Source organism: Idiotropiscis lumnitzeri, chromosome 4 (genome assembly GCF_059441095.1).
Source record: "Idiotropiscis lumnitzeri isolate Australia: NSW breed Sydney's pygmy pipehorse chromosome 4, RoL_Ilum_1.0, whole genome shotgun sequence".
Taxonomy (NCBI): domain Eukaryota; kingdom Metazoa; phylum Chordata; class Actinopteri; order Syngnathiformes; family Syngnathidae; genus Idiotropiscis; species Idiotropiscis lumnitzeri.
Window position 1 is genome coordinate 1744099 of NC_142394.1, and position 9527 is coordinate 1753625.

Here is a 9527-nt window from a genome sequence, read left to right on the forward strand (position 1 = left end):
TGACGCCGCCGCGAGCCCCTCGCTGGGTCCTTCTTTCGTGGTCGGGTCATTCTGTCAGGTATCGCCTTGCGGCGATGAGGAGGTGGACCCAAGAAGCGAGGAAGCCGGGGTAGGTGAAACTTAAAAGGGGATTTATTGAAGCTCAGCAGGGACAAACAACGGGGCGTGGACAAATAAACAACAAAAGGCAACTAAACGAGACTTAACTGGAACGAGGACAAGGAACAAAAACGAGACGGGAACGAACAAGGCGGACAGGGAACGATGACAAGAGCAATACGGGAACAGGGCGTGGTCGTGACAGTCCAAGGTAGCGAGATACACGGGAAATGCGGCAAGAAGGAACAATGACCCGACACTGCGTTGTCGGTCTGGAAGGTTTAAATAGTCCGGGTACTTAGGGGAGCAGATGGGAAGCAGGTGCGTGATGATGAACTGGGAACAGGTGCGTGATGATGAACTGGGAACAGGTGCGTGGCTGGTGAGAACGAAAACAATAACAAAAGCACATGGCGGGAAGGAGGGAAGAAAACAATAACACAAACACTGACATGCCCGACGCGGGTCATGACACCTGTCTTTGAGTAAAATAGATGGCATCATTATGAGTTTATCGACATTACTCAGGCACTTGACGACTTTGCATTTGTCCAGGAGGAAAGCCCATTCAGATCTTCTAGACATAGCAATGTTTGTCCAGGATCAGTTAGACAGATATGCCATGCTCCATGGATACAAAATGATGCATTTGAAATGCATTCAGGCTGGCTACGTGGTGACTCAAGAGACGATCAGGATATTGATGAAAATACTGGATCCGCATGGTGTTCAACTGAGGCGCAGGAACCGCCTTCGTCGCCGTATCTACCAAAATCCAGGCCCAAACTTTTTGTGGCATGTAGACTCGTACGATAAACTCAAACCGTACGGGATCTGCATAAATGATGCAATAGATGGGTATTCAAGAATGGTGATATGGCTACATGCTTACTCTACAAACAGTGATCCGAAAGTAATCGCTGGATACTTTATAGATGAGGTGTCATCAAGAAATGGGACTTGTGCCCGAATTCGTTCGGACCTTGGCATGGAGAACTGTTACATTGAACAAATGCAGATGTTCTTTAGGCACGACCATCTGGACAACTTTTCGCACAGATGTTATCTGTATGGATTGAGCAATCACAACCAAAGAATAGAGAATTGGTGGAGCTTTTTAAGAAGGCAACACGCACAGTTTTGGATGAATCAGTTCCAAGACTTAAAAGACACAGACTCCTTTTCTGGTGACTTCCTGGACAAAAGTATCATTCAGTTCACATGTCTTGAAATAATAGAGGTAAGTATTGTTGCTAATTGTTAGCAGTATACTGTATTCAAATTACTTAAAAGTATGAAATGTGTAAAATTCAACAAAATGTTCCTGTCAGAGTTTTGATGTTTTTAAAATACAGTTTTGCCTTATATCGCTGGTTAAGTTGGAGCAGATTTACTGGCTAATTTGCATAATACTGTGTACTGTTATAGAAAATATGTGAACCAATTTGACAACATTCTATTTTTGTTTATATTTAGAGAGAACTACAGGAAGTTGTTCACCTCTGGAACACTCACAGAATTCGCCCAAACAGAAATGCTGTATCTCCAGGTGGGCGCCCAGTGATGATGTACACACTACCCCAACTTTTTGGTGCCAGAGAGTACCTAAAAGAGGTACCCCAACAAAAGATCGAAGCCTGCAGAGAGAAATGTCTGCAGAGAGGACCGTATCCCTGCGATGATTCAGTGTTTGACATTTGCTGCCTTGCCATGGCAGAAAACAATCTTCATTCACCCACATCTACTGAGGAAGCCATTGAGCTTTATTTGTTCTTACGCACTTGCATACAAGGTCATATATAAATATGTGAAACCTTGGGTGAATTGTAAAAAGAGCATTCTATAAAAAGGACAATCATTCTGAATTATAAATTAAACAATTTACATACTGTCCACAATGGAGTGTATTCTTAATATCAAATATAGATGAAATATAAGACAGTATTGTGTTAATATTGAGCAGTGAACCTTTTTTTTTTCTCTTTTGATATTGATGTATTTATCGTTCATTATAGCACTAAGGGCATATATCTTACAGATTTGTGTTGCTCCCAAGTGTAATTTGTAGCCAATCAAATATAATACAATTGGGTAAATATTAGCATTTGATGTTCATGTCATCTCTCAGATCAAATATTCTTATGTATTTGTTAGAATGTAGATGTCATTAAACTTTCAGAAAACAAAGCATGCTGTATGCATATATTTTATTACTGCATCTTAACTTGAGTTTGCACACATTGGTACTTGTAACATTTCACAATAAAAGCACCAAAATAAATATGTCCAATTTTAACACTGCAGTGGAAAAATAAATTGTCGCAAAAAGCAGGACTCCTGAACTACATGACCCAACAGTAAAGGTATAATCTTTTTTGTAAAAAAAACTAACAAACAACAAAATACCCTTTGATGCAACCGATTCACAAATACTGTCAATATTAACATTAATTACATTTCTACATTAATCACATGACTCCTTAACTAATCTAAACATAAATTACTGAGATTGCTGGGGAAAAGAAAAATGTGTGAACACCATTCACATAACAATTTTTATGCAATGTCCACTGCAAGCGAGTTGAAGCTCAGGATAGCTGCTATAGGTTGATGGACGCTCCACAGTTGGACCACAAGTATGGGCAATTGGCCGCCTTGCTAACCCATCCAAAGAAGTGAAACTGATGTGAATTTCTTTAACACATATAACATCAGATCCAGTCATAAATCTCATCAGCTTTCGAACACAAATTTCATCCAACCCTCTTAAATATTGATGGAAAAATTGCAAACATTGGTTCTCTGCTGCTGTAGCTGGATAAGCTGTTATCATCTTAATCACTTTCCGTGTCGGTGCTTTAATGTCATCGTACAAATTCTTCATAGCCAGTACGTTGGGGAAGAACTTGTTGAGTATTGGTCCTGCAACCTCTGCAATATTATCCAGTGCATATTTTGGGTGCTGGATAATTTGCTTGTGGGCGACCTGGATAAACACAGTTCTTAGGTTATCTTGTGTTGGTACTTTTCATACTCCCATGCGCTCTATTAGGTCAAGAAACTTCCTCATCTTCACCTACAACGGCCTCTTGCAGAGCAGTGGACAAGAGGTCACGCTCAGACTGACTAAGGTACAACATCAGGGAGTCAAACAGTAAATCAGATGAAACAGAGTGTTCACCAAAAATAATTGCTGCTGTAAAGGCTTGAGCCAGTCGAAACGGAAAATATCCATGGTCATCCAGTCCTTTGGCCAATATCCTGCCAACAGATCTCCATTCCTCCTCTTGCCATTTTGGGGCGAGTGATGGCACCCTCACATCTGCGCCTTCAGCTGCACAATCAAGGAATTCTGTCCAGAAGGCAGCGTATACATCCCTGGACACACCGTCAGCATTTGCCCCCATTTCATCAACGAAGCTGTATTTCACAGAGTAGGTCATTATTGCTTCATCTTTGAATTGGGCAATCAGTTCAACTACAAGCATTACTCTGTGACGTTTCACATTCACATGTAAAAGTTTGTAGGTATGACTTTGTGGTCTACTGGAATCTGTAACAGCAAGAGTAGGAGTTGAGGTGTAGGTGGGCATGTTACCCACACATCATCATTGTGTGGAATGCCAGGTCTTGAGGATGTAGCCATTTTAATGTTGGTGCTACAACAATGTAGGGAAAAGGCAGAATCTATGTAAATAATAGTTTGAAAGTCAACCTGCCATTAAACATTTTAATGAGCTCACTCAAATCACCAACAAAAATGATTTGGGTTGTTTCCTTTTGTGATGAAAGGCTTTGCGGGTTATTCATAATCAACTAATAGTACAGAAGACTTTTACTAGTATTATTATCATTGTTGTTATTAATTATCAAGTAGTAAGTAGTAAAAAATTCCAGTTAATGGCTTTGCAACATTCTTCCTCAAAGTTCTATTTGTTTACATGCTTAAAATACATGCCCGTGCAAAACAATATAGAACTATTCTCATCTGGTGCTTCTATAGTCACGCTTGTATACTTGTAAAAACTAGCAATCGTCATATAATTTAACGTAATAATTAATTCCTTCTTAAACCTACACAAGCACAATGTGAGCATATACTTAGCATATATACATATTGTTACTGCGTAAGGCTCCCTCTGCATACAGGAAAGTGCATACAAACAACGATATGACGAATGGCTTGTTCAACTAGCGGCAAGCGAAGGATGAGCAATGCGACGTGACAAGAACACATTATTGAAATCATGTCGCTTGAAATGCTCCATAAAACAATAAAAACTTATATTATGAGTAAAGTATACAGTTAAAATGCACAAAACACAACAAATGTTTGCATTACTAATTACTGTCCATGCCTTACCTTAATTGAACCGGTTTAGGTATAGAGTTGAAGGCAGTTTGAGGTAAGCGGGGAGGAGTCCGCCATAAGCAAGTCTGCAACACGTCACTTGGAGTTCAGAGGTAAAAAAAAAAAAATTTGTCCGAAAAACAGAAAAAAAACTCCATTAAACAAAACAATTATACAAAAAAACAAAGGCACCCCACCAAAAAAAAAAAACTCAGAAAAACAAGTTGTTTTTTCTCAAGTGAATGCAATACGTAGTATGTAGCCTTTTCTGGAATAAATTCAGTCCATTTATCAAAAGGTATTTGAAGCTGTAATGATCGTTTAGGAAAAAGGGGATCCGATTCAGAGCCAGTGTCCCTAGTTTCAGCATCTGTTTCAGGCTGACCGAAGCCCAAAGCTGACCAGACGTTGTGTCTGTTTGATTTAACAAAGGTGTACAGAGCCTTTGCAGTCACCTTTTTTCCCCAGCTCTTCACTCAGATCCGTCCACACAGATTCATTTGGAGTGGCTATGTTGCCATTTTGTAGTATGGCCTCTTTTGATGAGCAGAGAACTGCAAAAATTGAGTCCGTGTCGACTGCTGGTCGTTTAGGCATCTAGTATAAGGACACAAATATAATCTGGATTCATTGCTTGAATTAGGCATCTAGTATAAGGACACAAATATAATCTGGATTCATTGCTTTATTTTTTTTTTTTTCCTGAGAGTCATATTATACTCTAATATACAGTCCTTCTGATGCGTGGCTTTAATTCAAATATAAATGGAACTGGTCTAGACCAAAACAATGCATATATATGTATCATCAAAACGTATTTAGCTTTTTTTTTTCCAGTTTTCACCCTCATATCAGTGCATTTGCTAAATTACGATTGTCTAATGTGAATAAGAGTTAAACATTTCCAATCGTTTTGCACTGTTATGAGACTATCTGATGTATTTTATTCTATAGTTAAATAAATCAGTTTGTACAAGTTTTACTTCCAATGAAATAAACCTTGAAACTTAAAGTTAGCTGGTTGGGTTTGGAAAACGGACCAAGAAGAGTAGACGAATACCAGTCGCGTGAATGTTGTTGCATAGCTGTTGTATTTTGTGCACGTGCCCCAGTAGGCTGGAATGGAGTAGCAATGCCGAAAACCAGCCTTTTCTGCAAGTAAATAATACATAAATGTTCTCATTTGTGACATAAACCTGCATCTCTCTCTGCAGTGATGCAGCATTTCAGCAACCTTATACATGCAAGGTCGACAGTTATGCCCGTCTGGAGGAGCGGCTGGATGAATTCTAGATGACTTAAAAATAATTTCTAATTGAAAAAAAAGTAGACGCACAAATACATTCTTACGACACAAAACAGCACAAACGAAATAGACTATTTCAACCAAAAAGCGGACGATTTTACCGCAAAAATTATAGTTAAAATTTCAGGTTTATTTCTGTCATGATCCGTTTCTATCATGCCATGTTAATTGTGTTTTCCCAGCTGAGTGGGGGCGTTTCCTCCAGCGCTCGTTCCTGGTTCGTGTCGTCATGGCCGGAGAGACGCGCCCACCAGCCCCGCACCTGTCTCTTGTCAACTCGCTGGTTATGCCATTACTTAAGCCTCCGACGCTGACTACTCAGCGTCGGAATATTCTCCTGCATTGCTCATGTTCATGATCCAAGTAGTGAATTATAGACTTCTCGTTCCGCCTTTGCATATGGTGTTTTTGTGTTTCTCCGTTTTCAGCTAAGGTTCTGCTCGTTTTGGTTCTCGTTCGCCCCAATTGTTTTTTCTTGCCCTTCTGCGGGAAGCAATTTATGTTTGTTGTACTCCTTGCCTTCTGCAAGCGCTTTTTGTTCCGTCGTCAGTTTTCTTTTCCTGGTGTGAGTTTGTCCACCAGCGATTTTCGTTTGATCTTCGTCGGTGTTGCGTTTAGTTATTAATATAAATACATAGAGTAACTGTGTTTTCATTTGTAATAATAAATACCTTTGTTAAATTATATCTTTCTGTGTCTGCGCTTAAAGAGTCCTGCTGCTATTTTCCACTGGTCGCTGGAAAATATCTTAACAATTTCAGGCGATCAACAGAAGCATTTAAGAAATCCAACTCAACATACAGGCGTCGACAAAGATGACAATGCCCTTCCTTATTTTAATACTATATTGCAGGCGTCACCAAATGGCAGACCGCGGTCTGGATCCGGACCGCGGGATGGTTCGGACCGGACCCATGACCGATCTATGATGATTTCTTTTCAGGGCGCATTCACAAACGTTGGCGCTGCAATTCTAGTTAATACGGAAAAGGCGTCACTGATTTGAGCCAATCAAATCTTTTGTTTTCGATCCACTGCCAATTGCGCAGCAGGCCGGAAGAGAGTGCAGCTGACTGTATGCCTTGCTAAAAAGTTAGCAAGGTCGATGCGTCTTGTTTTAAATGAATAGACGGAGAAATTTAGTTTCGTTCTGGCTGCAGCCGATTCAAAACCAGTGTGCATGATATGCTCTGAAATTTCGAAGCGCCACTACGAAACAAAGCATCGCCCTTTTTTGCAAAGTTATCTGCTGAAGAAAATATCGAACTTCGAGTGCAGTATAAAAGGGTTACATTTTCGTTTACAGCCCAGCGGCATGCAAACGATTGTTCACTAAAAGTATCATGGATTTTGGGGAAACATAAAAAAACATTCAGTGATGGGGAAGTTGTGAAGGAGTGATTAAATACGGTTGCACAAACATTATTTAAAGGAAAACACAAAGGCCAGATGTGTGAAATAATCTACCAAATCCCAATGGCCCTGAATCCGTTGCAACCCAGAATTAAGTCACTGGCAGGGCAGTCAAAAACTAATTTTTCTCATTAAGAGATGTTAAAAAAATATTCAAAAGAAAAGGTGGTGTCAAAGCTCATTTTGATGAGGACAGCCATTTTTATTGATTGTGTACTGAACATGTTGACCTGTTTTACTTGGATAATTAGGCTTTCCGTTTTTTTAGGCTCTTTGATTTAAGAAAAAAGGGTAAAAGATGTTAAATGCTTAGGACTTGATATATTTCTGCAGGAGATATTTTACTGTTTTTTCTGGAAGTGGCAAACTTAAGTTCCTGGAGCCACATTTTCTTGAATGTGAAATAAATGTCTTATATTTGTTTGACTGGCGAACGTGTTTAATGGGAACATTGCTAAATATTTAGTATAAAAGTGCGCTGTGTTGAAAATGACTAAATATTGAAACAATATAAAAATGTGAACATAGGCTAGACATTAAGGCAAGTTGGACTTTGGTTCGGACCTTTTAAGTGGAAAACATTTTAGTCGTGGACCTCTGTGACTTTTAATTGAATACCTCTGCTATATTGTGTTGCAAAACGTTTTGAGGCAATCACTGGACACATTTTGGTAACTTTAATTGGACTTCTGCGCCTCTCAGCAGGTATAATGGGCCACTCTTCATCAGCAAACAGCTTTTTTCCACCCCACCCCTGAGTTACAATTGGACAGTAGACAGTCAATCAGAATTAACCTTAGTGTCCGACTCCGGATTGGCTGCCTTCATTATGTCTATCGGGTAAATCAGTCAAGTAATGAGCTTCACCTCTTTTGGGCCTCTTGATATCATCGCTGGGTGATTGGCCCTCTGGGTTGCGTTTGCTTCGTTTACTATTATTAATCAGTACATCATCACATCCGGGACTAGTTCAATAAGGCTGGGGTACTTGCTAGTGATGGGTAGATGAGGCATCCTGTCTCGTTTCGACACAGTGACACAATGTATTGACACTGTGTTGACACTGTGTTGCTGAATACTGACACCTGGTGGACTTGCAGGAAACATTTGACAGGGTCATCTGACACTGATCTGTCAAACTAATTTTATCCAATTCCATTGATTAGCGACGTGATGTGTTTTTATATATCCTATTTCGTATTACTTTCCATCGCACTAATTATTATCTTATTTATATAATTTATATATTTAACTGAATTATTGTTGTATTGCACTGGAGAGGGGAGCTCTCTAATCTCGTTGCACAGTTGAATACAATGACAAAGGGATTTCTGATTCTGATTAGGCATTTGCTTTCACATTATTTTTACATACACGCAATTTCATAAAAAAAATCTTTGATATTCGAGACGCAGTTGATAAATTAAGAGAACATCTGTCTGAATGCCCAAGTAAAAGTGTTGTGAATGACAATGGACTCATTGTAATTAAAGATTTTTATTCCAAAAAATTAGTTTCTCCAGCGTTTTGTTATTCAGTCTATTTCTTTTTTGAGGCAATTTCCCCCGCCTTTGAGAAGATCCTCTCACAAGGCACTGAAGAGGCCGGTGAGCACAACGCCTGTGTGGCTAATATAAATAGAACGTTGCCTCCATGGACTTCGAGTATAAGAGCGGGTCTACCGTACGTGCAACGTGTCCTGCTGACATATAGCGCTGCACCTCTGAGTGCGCATCAACAGTGACGTCTTCCATCTTGCGGATATTTAATGCAAAGTAACGCGCCAATAACTCGATGCCTGTTTTGAGCGTCCATCCTGTTGACAGATGCGCTTCCTTATGAACACAGTTTGGCGCGGGACCGCTGTGTCGACACGATTCTGGTAGTGGTCAGGTGACTTTCTCAAAGCGGTACGCGCACCGACACGGGGTTTGCCCTGGAAGCTCGGCGCGCACATCGACGCCTCAGTGTTGCTGGACCCATCACTAGTACTTGCTAAGAGCTCAGAGATTTTGCAACACAGCTGAAGTCATCCTTGTCAGGATAAGCCTTTAAACTGTACATTGATTCAGCAAGCTTCTAGAGTATGTCATGTTTCATGTCTCGTGGAGGAGTGAATGGGACACGATTTGTCATGAATGCGAGATCTGCACCTGCGTGAAGTTGGCCCCCCATTTCTCGCAAAAATAGGGGGAAATAGCTTGTTTTGTTTTTGTTTTAATTTTGACAGCACTAACAAGCACAAACGCAGCACAAATGTATCGTTTGTGCTGCGTTTGTGCTGTTAAAAATATAACAAACTATTTCCCCCTATTTTTGCGAGAAATGGGGGGGCCAACTTCACGCAGGTATGGATGA

The 9527-nt window shown here is 40.1% G+C and overlaps 1 pseudogene; it reads right to left on the reverse strand.

Annotated features, from left to right (window-relative positions):
- Positions 1-2641: 2641 nt before the first annotated feature.
- Positions 2642-3692, reverse strand: LOC148337801 (uncharacterized; annotated as a pseudogene).
- Between the last annotated feature and the right edge of the window lie 5835 nt (positions 3693-9527).